The sequence below is a fragment of the Theropithecus gelada genome, chromosome 9 (genome assembly GCF_003255815.1).
Source record: "Theropithecus gelada isolate Dixy chromosome 9, Tgel_1.0, whole genome shotgun sequence".
Lineage (NCBI taxonomy): Eukaryota > Metazoa > Chordata > Mammalia > Primates > Cercopithecidae > Theropithecus > Theropithecus gelada.
The window spans coordinates 70,707,211-70,721,519 of record NC_037677.1 but is presented as its reverse complement, the minus strand read 5'-3'; the positions used below and the strand labels follow the sequence as shown (position 1 = coordinate 70,721,519).

General features: G+C 36.2%; 1 protein-coding gene across 2 annotated transcripts in view; it reads right to left on the bottom strand.

The window, feature by feature from the left end:
• The window catches only part of JMJD1C (jumonji domain containing 1C), a 363,296-nt gene that overhangs the window by 212,810 nt on the left and 136,177 nt on the right, over positions 1–14,309 (bottom strand). For both annotated transcript variants that reach the window (XM_025395496.1, XM_025395493.1), the window contains exon 2: positions 7,484–7,648. The gene's annotated coding sequence lies outside the window, so the exon portion shown is untranslated. The remainder of the gene's footprint in view (positions 1–7,483; positions 7,649–14,309) is intronic.

Below are 14,309 nucleotides of genomic sequence, written 5' to 3'. Positions count from 1 at the left end.
ATGTTTTAAATTGGTAACTCACAGTTTTACCACAATTGGGTGATTCTGCTTTCCTGTCCTTTGGTATTATCATATGTTAATAGCCAGAAAACTTGTGATAACTCCCAGTAGGGTTCTTTTGCACTAGCTGGGCTGCAGCACATTCATCAGTTTAAAATAAGAATTTACTTACTTTCTGAGATGGGTAAAGCACTGTGCTAGACTCCAAGGAACCATACATAGATGACTAAGACATGACTCCTGTCCTCAAAGAACTTACAATCTATTAAGGGAAGACAGACATGCAAACAAATAGGTAAAATACAAAGCAGAATGTGCTGATTGTTAAAACAGAGGTACAAAACAAAGTTCTACAGGAGCACAGGATGGTTATATAGGAGCACTGGTTGGGGTGATCTGGAAGGCTGGGCCAGCAGAATAGTAGTAGAAAACTCTGCCCCTTAGAAAATACAGCAGTGTTACAGCCCACCTGGGTTAGGGTCGAAGCCCCACTCCCCACAGAAGGTTTTCCTAAAGGAGATGGAGCCAGGGCCCTAACCCAGTTAGGTAGGTGATTCGTTGATTTCAATTATGAATGCCAACACTTTCTTTCCCTGGTGCCGATAAATGTGCTTTCATAAGTATTTTACTTTATTAAAAAGTAAATAAAATTTAACAATCTATTAAGTAACTTACATGAAGATGCAAGTTACCTCAGTCTATAGCATTAGAATGGCCTCAAGTGGTACTATGATTATACAGGACCAAGCAAAAAAAGACACCACTTCAGCATCTTGCATGTGGTGCTCCCATAAATGTTTTGCTACTGATATCCTAGAAAGAAAGATGAACCAGACAATTCCAGAGAAGTAGCCTGGGTATTACACTATCCATATTTTGTTGAAGATGCAATTATGTTAAATTTTTAAAAATAGACTTTAAAATATGTTAATGAGACAACAGGATTTGTTTTTGTCTTGTCATGATCTCAAGAACCAGCAGGTACACTGCCAGTTTCCACTAATTTCTAGGTATAAGAGGTAGACAAGATAACGTAACCGATATGTAATATTAAACAAGTACCACACGAGGAGTGAAACAACTAGAAAGAAGATAATAAATACAAACATGTTTAAATACAAAAGAACATAAAGCAAGTATCATGTGCACAGAAATAGAAACATTAAATTTATAGAAAATTAAAGACAAAGTATTAGTTTCTACTGTGTTTCATTCTACTGCCATCTCATATACAGATCCCTCAAATTTCTCAAATCTGTAGATACAGTATTTCATTATGCTGTAGGAATTTTAAAATGCTGAACTTCATAATTGCTGTTTATAGACATCCTTAAAGAAGCCTAATTTTAATGAACAAAAAAGGAAACAATAAAATCTCAGTCATATCTACTGTATATAAATGTTTGCAAAATGTTTACGAAACTTAAATTGACTGTTTTCTTAATTATTACAAACAAGCATTCCCACTTCACTTGTTTATTTTATTAATTTTTACAATCTTCTAAAACAAAAGAAAAAAGGAAGGAAGGCAAGCACACATAACCTGACTACTGGAATTAATGACAATATCCCATTGTATAGACTTTAAAAATAAACATACAATTCAAAAAGACTTGCTATCAAACAACTGGCTAAGCAAAGTACGAAACAAATACGACAAAAAGGTTGTAATATCTGTAATAATATAAAGAAAGCTCGTAACAAATATAAAAAACACAAAACCCTAATAAGTACTAAAGAATAACAATTCACTAAAAATACAAATTGCTCATAAACATGAAAAAAATTCACCCTATTAAATGAATGCAAATTGAAATAACGAAATATTTTTAAATATCCAATTAGCAGAGAAAGAGTAACATTCAATGCTGCATCCCCTTAGGATGTAAAACTCCTCCTGTTTTGGCCAAACATTTGTGTTTCAAAACAAGATAAACTGAAAAATAAATAAATAATGCTTACAAGGGTGTGATGAATGAGATAAAAACACCCCAACACTGACTGAGGACAATGGCAGTCAGTACAACCTTCAGACAATTTGTGAAGAGTGTCAGGAGACAGATTTTTGTGGCTTTCAAGTTCATACCCTATGATTATTAATTCTACTACTATGAATATAAATTTTAAAAAATCAGATATGCAGAGAAAGGCTTACAATGGTATTTATCCCAGTTACTTATAATGCTCCCTAAAACTGGAAACCATAATGCCAAACATTAAGGAAATGGGTCATTGTAAGATTAAATATTATGCAGCCATTAAAAATGATCTTAAATTACTACTCATAAAGGAGAAATGTAGAGGATAGATGTTAAGGAAAAAAGCAGGATCTACAATTTTAATGCAGTCTTAGCTAAAACTATGTTTAAAATAAAGCAGATATTTTGTACTCTACTAATTTGCCAAATTCATTTATTAGTTCTAATAGGCTTTGTTGTGAAGTCTTTATGGTTTTCTAAGTATAAGATTATATCATCTGTGATTTACTTCTTTCTTTCCAATTTAAATGCTTTTTGTCTTTTTCTGGTCTAATTTCTGGACTATAACTTCAAATACTATGTTGAATGGACATGGTAAAAGCAGGGATTCCTTGTCTTATTCTTGATCTTAGAGGAAAAGCTTTCAGTCTGTCACCATTGACAAGGATACTACCTAAGCAACAGGATATGAAATCAACACATAAAAATCGTTTTTTGTTGTTTTTTTTTTGAGGCAAGGTCTTGGTTTGTCACCCAGGCTGGAATGCACTGGTGCAATCACAGCTCACTGCAACCTTGAATTCCTGGGCTCAAGGGATCCTCCCACCTCAGCTCCCCAAGTAGCTAGGACTACAGGCTCACGTCCGGCTAGTTTCTATATAACAATAATGAATACTTTGAAAATGAAATTAACATATAATTCCATTTGCAAGAGCATCAAAAAAGAATAAATTACCTAGGAGATGAAATAAACAAAACTATAAAACATAACTGAACAAAATTAAATAAAACATAAACAAGTAAAAAGACACCCCTGTTCAAAGACTAGAAGACTTAATATTTATATGTGCGTGTGTGTGTGTTTGTGTGTAGTTTTAGAGACAGGGTCTCACACTGTCACCCAGGCTTGAGTGCAATGACACAATCATGGCTCACTGTAGCCATGAACTCCTGGGCTCATGTGATCCTTCAGTCTTAGCCTCTCAAGTAGCTGAGACTATAGGCGTGGGCCATCACACTCAGCTTATTTTATTTTACTTATTTTTTTTGCAGAGAAGGGGTCTCGCTGCATTGTTCAGCCTGGTCTTGAGCTCCTGGCCTCAAGCAATCCTCTCGCCTTAGCCTCCCAAAGAGCTGGGACTACATGTGTAAGCCACAGCACCCAGCCCTTAATATTAAGATGTCTAACACCCAAATCCATCTACAGATTCAATTCAATCCCTATCAAAATCCAAGTGACCTTTTTCTGGAGAAAAAGAAAAATCTCTCCTGAAGTTCATAGGGAATCTCAAGGGACCCTGAATAATCAAAACTATCCTGAAAAAGAAGAAAGTTGACGGGAAAACATTTCCTGATTTCACAATGTACTACAAATCAACAGTACTCAAAACAGTAAGCTGGTATCAGCATAAGAACAACCTACAGACCAATGGAATGGAATAGAAAGCCCAGAAACAAACCCTTGCATATATGGTCAAAATATTTTCTATAAGGCAAGACCATTCAGTGGGGCAAAGGCAGTCTTTCCAACTAATGGTGCTGGAAAAAGTGGACACATCTACATGTAAAAAAAAGTTGGACCCTTACATGATATTCCAAACTCAAAATCAATTAATTCACCCAAATTTGTGATCTAAAACTATACAACTTTTAGAAGAAAACATAAGGGGAAAAGCTTCATGACATGGATTTGGCAATATTTTTTGAATATAACAACAAAGGCATAAGCAACAAATGGAAACAGACAAGTTGAGCTTCATCAAAACTTAAAAGTTTTGTGCAGCAAGGGCCACTGCTAACACACTAAAAAGGCAACCTGTAAAATGAGAGAAAATGTTACCAAATCATGTATCTAAAAAGGGACTAATATCAAGAATACATAGAGAAATCCTAAAACTCAACAACAACAAAAAAAACAAATGATCCAATTCAAAAACAGGCAAAGAACTTTATGAATAGATATTTCTCAAAAGACATACAAATGGCCAATTAGCACATGAAAAGATGCTCAACATCACATTAAGCATTAGAGAAATATAAAACAAAATCACAGTGAGATGCCATTTCACACCTACTGAGAAAGTAAATACCAAAAAAAAAATGAAAGTAAATGTTGGTGAGGATGTAAAGAAATGAACCCTTATACAATGCTGGTAGAAATGAAAAATGGTGCAGTCACTTGGAAAACAGTATGAAAGTGCCTCAAAAAATTAAAAGTGCAATTACCATCTGATACAGCAATTCTTCTTCTGGGTATATACCCAAATAGTTGAACACAGAGGCTTGGACAGATATTTATACAGCCATGTTCATACCAGTATTATTCCCTATAGCCAAAAGGTGGAAGCGACACAACTGTCCATTAACAGGCAAATGGATTAAAAGAACATGGTGTATAAACAGAATGGAATGTTATTTTGCAATAAAAAGGAAGAAAATTCTGACACATGGTATAATATGCATGAACCCTGAAGACATTGTCAGTGAAATGAGCCAGTTACAAAAGGATAAATACTGTATAATTACATTCATATGAGATACTCAGAGACCGAAAGTAGAATGGTGGTTGCTAGCAAGATCGGGGAATAAGGAACTGCTCTTTAATGAGTGCAGTTTCAGTTTTGCAAGATGGAAAAAGTTCTGTTTGGATGACAACAGTGGTAACACACAACGCGAATGTACTTACTACCAATGAACTGTGTACTCAAAAACAGTTAAAATGACAAGTTTTATGTTAAGTCTATTTTACCACAATTAAAATTTTTTATTAAAAAATTCAGCAGAAGGCTGGACATGGTGGCTCATGCCTATAATCCCAGCACTTTCAGAGGCTGAGGCAGGTAGATCACAAGGTCAGGAGTTCCAGACCAGCCTGACCAATATGATGAAACCTCATCTCTACTAAAAATACAAAAGTTAGCCAGGCATGATGGCAGGCACCTGTAGTCCCAGCTACTTGAGAGGCTGAGGCAGGAGAATTGCTTGAACCCGGCAGCTGGAGGTTGCAGTGAGCCAAGATCGCGCCACTGTACTCCAGCCTGAGCGACAGAGCAAGGCTCCATCTCAAAAAAAAAAAAAAAAATTTAGCTAGGCATAGTGGCACACATCTGTAGTCCTAGCTACTGGTGAGAGGACTTTTTTTTGAGCCCAGGAGTTCAAGGCTGCAGTGAGCTGTGATCACAACACTGCACTCCAGCCTGTGTGAAAAAGTGAGACCCTGTCTAAATAAAATAAAATAAATAGTATGGGGGGAAAAAAAAGGAACCAGAGCAATATGTTTCATAAGAAAATATATCAAAAATTATATATATATAATATATACAAGTTATCTCTTAGAACTAAAAATATAATTTTCTATTACTTTTATACCACAGTGTTTTTCAAATTTTTCATCTTTTTTTTTTTTTTGTATATGATAAAGTTAAAAAGAAAAAGTTGGTGATTGTTTAAGTAGGCCTAATTTCAAGGCTAAGAGGTTTTCAACAGAAACAACTTTGTAAAATTATGACAAAATTATCATTAAACAGTATTTTCCAATAACAATTCTCTCTAAAATCAGTATTTTATGAATCAACAGAAATTCACCTCAATCTTAACTGCTTTTAAGAAAGGGCAAAGATTTTCTAAAGCTTTATTAATTTTTTAACTCTGATACCAATGTGTAGTTTTTCATATTAGTGATGCTACTGCTTCCTGCTTTTGAGAATTCTCATAAAAAATTCACCTATATGTCTAATTATTCATAATTACTCACAAATTTTATCCAGTTTTTGGGTTAAGGTCTATAAAATTAAGATCATGCCAGTAATGGTTTAAACTTTTTATATGAACAAGTCAACATACTCATTAATTATTTTTAAAAACCTACTATGGATAAAATTATCTTCTTTAGTTTGCTATGCAAAGTTTCCTATCGAAACTACAGGTCACAGACAGATATTATTTTCATCTTTCAATATCATATTTTGTTTTTAAAAATGCCACTGATTCCATTCACTCTACTCCCTCCCTTCCTATCCTTTTTAATCCCATATCTCCACTGACTTCTTAAAAAGGAATAATCAAACAGATCTATTAAATTTCTATTCTATATAGAAAAGCATCAGGATTAACTAAAATAGAAAATTTATATGCATTAAAATTATTAGCAAGCAGAAGCTATCCTTTTAAGTAGTTAATTCGTATGTTTAAAAATTTGAAAGGAACTACCCAAACTCATTAGTTGTATCAAATACCTGCAATAATGTTTCAGCGGCTTTTAAAGTATTTCTTTGATAGTAACATAAGAAGAAAACTTTACAAATATTGCACATTTGTTACATGCTAGATGTTCTGCCAGAAAACAGAGATAACAATGGTTAAACAAATGTAGCTCTTTTTCTAATACAATTTAATGACCTTGTTTACCTGCTGTTTCTTTTCTTAAATAAAACTCTTCAAAGTACCAGCGAATTTACTGAAAACATATTTTCTTAAATGAAACATTTCCTGATAAGAAGTAATTTAATCCATTACCTAATAATTACACATTAAACATCTATCACCCACAATGATTTACTCATTAACAAACCAAGAAGAATTACTCGTTATTAAATGTTTTAATACAAAGTATGTTCTATCTTCCACTTGACAAAGTTTCATTCAGCAAAGTTGTTCCACATGGCATACAGTCAGCTATCTCTCAGGTCCCTTTAATCCAATTTATATTTTAATTTGATAGAATAAACTTATTTGTGAACTACATAAGCTGACAGAATACTAACAAAGAGACAACTAAAGTTGTTTTAACAAAATGAAGGCAGTGTTTTAAAATCTCTGCCAGATTCGTCAGAGACTCTTCAAAAATATTAATTTATAAATCAGTAAGATGAATCTAAAGTTTTATTCAATTATTGGTCTTAAATTTTTCATTTATTCTTTCTTTTATAAGACATGGCGTCTCACTCTGTCATCCAAGCTGGAGTGCAGCAGCGTGACAGTAACTCACATAGACTCGGATTCTTGGGCTCACGTGATCCTCCCACCTCAGCCTCCCAAGTAGCTGGGACCACAGGTATGTGCCACCACATCCGGCTAATTTTTTTTTTTTTTGGTAGAGATGGGGTCTTGCTTTTTTGCCTAGGCTGATCTCCAACTCCTGGCTTCAAGCAATTGTCCTGCCTCAGCCTCTCAAAGTGCTAGTTTTACAGTCAGTCACCAAACCTGGCTTTTGTTTTGTTGTTGTTGTTGCTTTTCGTTTTTAACGAACAAATGAAAATGCTTAATGAAACAGGAATAGATCTTACCAATGCAGGCCACTGAATCTGTTTGCTCTTTGATCCCTGAGTCTGGCTAGGGTCATTCCTTTTGGCCCAGATTAAGTGGTATTCCACCAAGAAAGTTGAAAAATCTTCATAAACTTTAACCCACTCTCGTTTATCCCATTCAAGATCATCAAATTCCACATACACCTATGAAAACAAAAAAAATTCAATTAGCAAAACAGAAGAGTGGTATATCCTTTTTCACTAATACATAATAACTGTACATATTTATGGGGTACATATGATATCGTGATACATGCACACAATGTGTAATGATCAAATCAGGATAATCAGAATATCCATCACCTCAAATATTTATCATTTGTGTTAGAAACATTTCAAATCCTCTTCTAGCTATTTTGAAAAATACAATAAATTATTGCTAACTATAGTTACCATACTGTGCTATTGAACACTAGCACTTACTCCTTCTAATTGTAGGAAGCAGAAAGGGGAACTCTAGTACGCTGTTGGTGGGAATGTAAATTAGTACCTCCAGTATGGAAAACAGTATAGAGGTTCCTCAAAAAACTAAAAGTACATCTACCATAGGATCTGGTAATTCACTACTGGGTAAATGTCCAAAAGAAAGGAACGTATATTGAAGAGATAGTTGCACATCAGTGTTTACTGTAACACTATTCATAAAGCCATGATAATGGAATCAACCTAAGTATCTATCAACATATGAATGGGTAAAGAAAATGTGGCATATATACACAATAGAATACAATTAGGCCATAAAAAAGAATGAAATCTTGTCATTTGCAGCAGTATGAATAGAACTGGAGGTGATTATGTTTTATGAAATAAACCAGGTACAGAAGACAGACATCACATGTTCACGCTCATATGTGGGAGTCAAAAACGTGGATCTTGACCCAGCATGGTGGCTCATGCCTGTAATCCCAGCATTTTGGGAGGCAGATATGGGAGGATCACTTGAGCCCAAGACTTCAAGACCAGCCTTGGCAACATAGTGAGACCCTGACTCTAACAAAGAGAAAAGTAAAAAACTTAGCTGGACATGGTGGCACATGCCTGTAGTCCCAGTTACTCAGGAAGCTAAGACAGGAGGATCTCTTGAGCCCAGGAATTTGAGGCTACAGTGAGCTGTGATAGCTACAGTGAGCTATGATCACATCACTGCACTGAAGCCCAGATAACAGAGTGAGACCCTGTCATTTAAAAAACAAATAAAAAGTGCATCTCATGGAGGCAGAAGGTAGAATGATGGTTATCAGAGATTAGGATGGGTGATGGGGGGAGAAGAAAAGAGGTTGGCAATATTTCAAAATATAAGCCATGAACTTGAATTAGAAAGAACATTAACAAATTTATTCTTTAAACTTAACATTTTTCATAAAATCATCATTTAACTTCCCTTAATCAGATTATACCCCTTACTTATGACAGGGAGATAAACCATAACTGTATCAACAAAAGCAATTTACAGAGTGTTGATCAGTAAAGATTAGTCCATTACCTTCTAAATGGACACTAAATAATGATTTCTATACTGATGACTCTAGAAGGAGAGGTTAGAAAATGTTTTTAAAGAGTAAATAGCCAGACGCGATGGCTCACGCCTGTAATCCCAACACTTTGGGAAGCTGAGGCGGGTGGATCACCTGAGGTCAGGAGTTAGAGACCATCCTGGCCACACGGTGAAACACCATCTTCTACCAAAAATACAAAAATTAGCTGGGCGTGGTGGCGGGCACCTGTAGTCCCAGCTAACTCAGGAGGCTGAGGCAGGAGAATGGCTTGAATCCAGGAGGCGGAGGTTGCAGTAAGCCAAGATTAGGCCACTGCACTCCAGCCTGGGTGGTAACAGCAAAACTCCGTCTCAAAAAAATAAAAACAAAAAGAGTAAATGGTAAATATTTCAGATTTTGCAAACCAGATGGTTTCTGTCATAATTATGTATTGTCTCTGTCACTGAGACCACCATAGACAATATGTAAACAATTGAGCTTGACTTTATTCTAATAAAACATTACTTACAAAGGTAGTCAATGGTACAAAGATGGCTCAACATGACATTCAATTAATGTAATATACCACATTAGCAGAATAAAGGAAAAAAAATCATCTTTAACGATGCAGAAAAAGCATCTGATCAAATTCCATGGCTCTTCATGATTAAAAACACTCAACAAACTAGGAACAGAAGGAAAGTATCTAAATATAAAAAGGTCTGTATGAAAAACCCGCTGCTAACATCATACACAACAGTAAAAAATCAAAAGCATTTCCTCTAAGATGGGAACAAGACAAGGATGTTGTAATTTGGAAAACTGAAACTGACTCTATACTCATAGGTCATTCAATCATTCAAACCTTCCCTCCCCTACTTTCATTCTTCTGCATTCATTCCCTAAGATTATCTGTTCATAGAGCTGTCTTCTCAACTTAATCATAAGATATGCTGGAAGCAGTCTTCTCAATACTTATATTTTTATACTAATTCTGCCACCCATCTTCTGCTCCCTTACACCTGAAGAGTTTCCATTTCCACTTATTTGAATCACGGTTGCTCCTTTGGCCCAGCTCAAGTTCTTCCATGATATTTACGTCCCCCAACTTCAACTCCAATTTCTACTTTGAATTTCAGCTTTGAATTTCTACTGCAATTTTTTTTTTTTACAGCTTACACTGTATTAGTATATAAGCAAACACCATCCAATATTTTAAGTGTAATAAAAGTATCTTTAAATTATGCATGTAAACTCACTTAAGGTAGAACTATTCTTTCATTTATTTTTAGTGCCCATTACAATGGTGCATACATATAAAATATTTAATTAACATTAAAAATCCCCTGACTCTTGGACTCAATCATAGTCTTTTAAAAATAAAAGCAACCTGGTAAAAGGTAAGTTTGATTTGGTGATGTTTATACTGCTGCCCACTAGGAAGCCTGTATTTTAAAAAAAAAAAAAAAAAAGAAGCTTATCTGTTAGAATATCCATTAAAGATATACATTAAAGCTTATCTATTAGAATGGGGAAAGAGAAATGCACTGGTCAAGGACTTAACATCTTTTTCTAGTTAACTATCCATACCAAGTCAGGGAATAAATCCAAGTCAAGGAAGAAGCCAACAAAACAGTTGGCTACTTCTAATAAAACCCATCCTTAAGTGGTTGAGCTGAGGTCCAGCTGATCTTACACAAAGGTTTCAAATTATACCAAATTTCTCCACTACCTGAAATCTGTTCTGTTATTTAAACACTAAATTTTGGTATAAGAGCTCTGGGAAACCCTAGAAAACTGAAGCAGAGACAATTCTCAGGAAAACCTGCACGCTAATTTTGCTTTTCCTTCATGGACAATGATACAGTAATCCTGACAAAATATTTTAGTTAAAAATCTGAAGAGTCAAGAAGTTCGTTGACATTTTCCTAAACTGAAGATATAAATCAATGTAAATTCTTCCAAATGCAAAGTCCTAAAAAGTTTTCAGCATGAAGTGTATTTTCCAAATCCACTTTATATTGCATAAACAGTGCTACTAGCAGTTTTCAGAACTTGCTAGGGACATTGGGGACAAAAAGACACTAAATATTGTGTCTCTTCCCCTTTGTTGTATAGTCAACTCATCTTCAGATATGAGATTATCAAAAACAGTGAAGGGTTTGGAATTTAATTACATACAGACAGAAAACTAAACACACACACACACAGACACACACACCCCTCTGTTACTGTTTAACGGATTCTGACAGAAAACGTAAGACTCCTGGGACTTCACAACTTAAGAGCAAAACCAGCAATTAGAGTATCATCATGATGCCTATGCCAGCTTCTCATGACTGTTAAGCCCCATGGGAAGGACGCAAAGGGTCCAGAATGGAAACCTGAGTACATAGTGAGTTATATTACAGAAGAGGAGGGAGTGGAATTCACCACTTAGACAGTTAAGTGGAGGGGAGTCTGCTCTTTGATTAGGGGAGGTTATTACTTAATTCCTCACAGCTGGCTGCTCACTGCACACACAACTTTGAGAAACGGTCCAGGTTAAGACCAGTTAGTCTTGCATTCTTGGCACATCCAGCAAGAAAGTGCAGAGACACGCAGTCCCCACAGTGGATTGCCTATACCAACACAGGTAAGATTTTTTATCAGGCTGGACTAAGAACTAATCTACCCTTACTGTGCATGACCGTGTATGTGGGGTGAGGGATGGTGGCGGAGTAGTTTGTTTCCATTAGTTTACCAACTTCCAGTTTATACATTTTTAGTTAATTACATAGTATCTTATATTAACTCCTTCCTCATTCCCGTGTTGGGTCCTTCTGTCTGCTTAATTCCCTGTCTTATTAACTAAAGGGTCCTTGAGGGCAAGAATTAGTATGCTTTTGGCAATGGCTCACACCTGTAATCCCAGCACTTTAGGAAACCAAGGTGGGAGGATCACTTGAGGTCAGGAGTTCGAGGCCAGCCTGGCCAACATGGTGAAACCCCACTGCTATTAAAAATACAAAAAAAAATTAGGGCATGGTGGCACACCTGTAATTCCAGCTACTTAGGAGGCTGAGGCAGGAGAATTGCTTGAACCCAGGTGGCGGAGATTGCAGTGAGCCAAGATCATACCATTGCACTCCAGCCTGAGCAACAGCACAAGACTCCATCTCAAAAAAAAAGAAAAGGGGGGGGAGGGAGTGGGGGCTGGGCACGGTGGCTCACACCTGTAATCCCAGCATTTTGGGAGGCCAGGGTCAGGGGATCACGAGGTCAGGAGATCGAGACCAGCCTGGACAACATGGTGAAACCCCATCTCTACTAACAATACAAAAAAAATTAGCTGAGCGTGGTGGAAGGCGCCTGTAATCCCAGCTACTCCAGAGGCTGAGGCAGGAGAATCGCTTGAACCTAGGAAACGGAGGTTGCAGTAAGCCGAGACTGGGCCACTGCACTCCAGCCTAGGCAACACAGCGAGACTCCGTCTCAAAAAAAAAAAAGGAATTAGTCTGCCTTTACCTTTTTTGCACCTCTAGTAACTGGCAGGTGTTGCAACAAACTAAAGCCTACAATACAGTTTTAGAATCATCAGCACTGAGCAAAACACATCACAATTACAATTAAATGACTAATTTGCAAAAACCAAAAATTTTAAATACAGCTGTTGTATTTACTAATATATCACTGTGCTCATAATTATCTAGAAAAAAAGAAAGAACATTTCATTCAGTAAGTATTTCTAACTGCACATCAGAGCCAATCATGAACACCGGGAGTTCAGGGGAAAAAAGATCATTCACATATACACACACGTGTGCGTGTGTGTCTATGTGTGTATGAAGTTAACAGCTGTGGGTACTGATGATTATTATAAGAATTCAGATGATGTGAGGAAAAAGTCAAGCAAAATAATCCACTAAACATAATTACTTCAAGAAAAAACAAAAATAATTATTTTGTAGTGGACACTGTTGTTAAATACTTAGCCAAATATGTGAGAATAATTCCAAGATCTGGTCTCTAGGTAGTATAATACATGTTTTCTACAACAGATGTCAACATGCGCAAACTGGCAGTTTTGTCTCAGTATAATACTAAGCATTAAAACAAGAGCCATCAGCTGGGCATAGTGGCTCATGCCTGTAATCCCAGCACTTTGGGAGGCTGAGGCAGGAGAACTGCTTGAGCTCAGCAGTTCAAAACCAGCCTGGGTGACAGAGTGAGACCCTGTCTCAAAAACAAAAGAAAAAAAAAGAGCCATCAGACAGTCAGAGCAACCATTTGCAAGAAGAAAAATTAACAGTCACGCAATTCCATTTCTACTATTTTACAAATTTAAATTAATCTAACCCTTGAACTCCTTTTTTTTTTTTTTTTTTTTTTTGAGATGGAGTCTCGCTCTTTCACCCAGGCTGGAGTGCAGTGGCGCAATCTCGGCTCACTGCAAACTCCGCCTACCGGGGTTCATGTCATTCTCCTGCCTCAGCCTCCTGGGTAGCTGGGATTACAGGCACCCGCCACCACGCCCGGCTAATTTTTTGTATTTTTAGTAGAGACGGGGTGTCACCTTGTTAGCCAGGATGGTCTCGATCTCCTGACCTCGTGATCCACCTGCCTCGGCCTCCCAAAGTGCTGGGATTACAATCATGAGCCACTGCGCCCGGCCCCTTGAACTCCTTAAACATTATTATTAGTTATAAGAAGAATGCTTCCTTTTCTTCTACATAGCTTGATTGCTTCAAAGTAGAAAATGGATTCTGGTTACTTGGTTTGGAGACCTGTATTATTAAACTTACAATATCAACATAAGAATATAAGAACTAAGAATTATTTTAGTCTAAATTATAATTCCAGTTCTGCCCCTTTTTAATTTTAGAACTTCTAAATAATCCACAATCTTTATCTGCAATGTTACATTTGTAGGAAAAAATATATTCTTTCACATGTTTACTTGGATATATACAGTAAAAATACTAGCTATATAAAAGTTCAAAGATGATGTTTCAGATTAGTACTATGGAACACTCTACATGCATATCTCAGAGGTATTGCAAGTTCAGTTCCAGACTACTGCAATAAAGCAAATGAGTATCAAAATAAAGTAAGTCACATGAATTTTTTGGTTTTCCAATGAGGGTCTGGTTCCTGACCAACACAAAAGAAACCAAGTATTATAATAAAGTCAGTCACATAAATGTGTTGATTTCCCACTGCATATAAGATTATATTTATAATATATTAAATATACAAGAGCATTATAACTAAAAAACAATTTAGATGACTGCAGTACCTCCTGCCTGTAATCCCACCACTTTGGGAGGCTGAGGTGGGAGGAACACGTA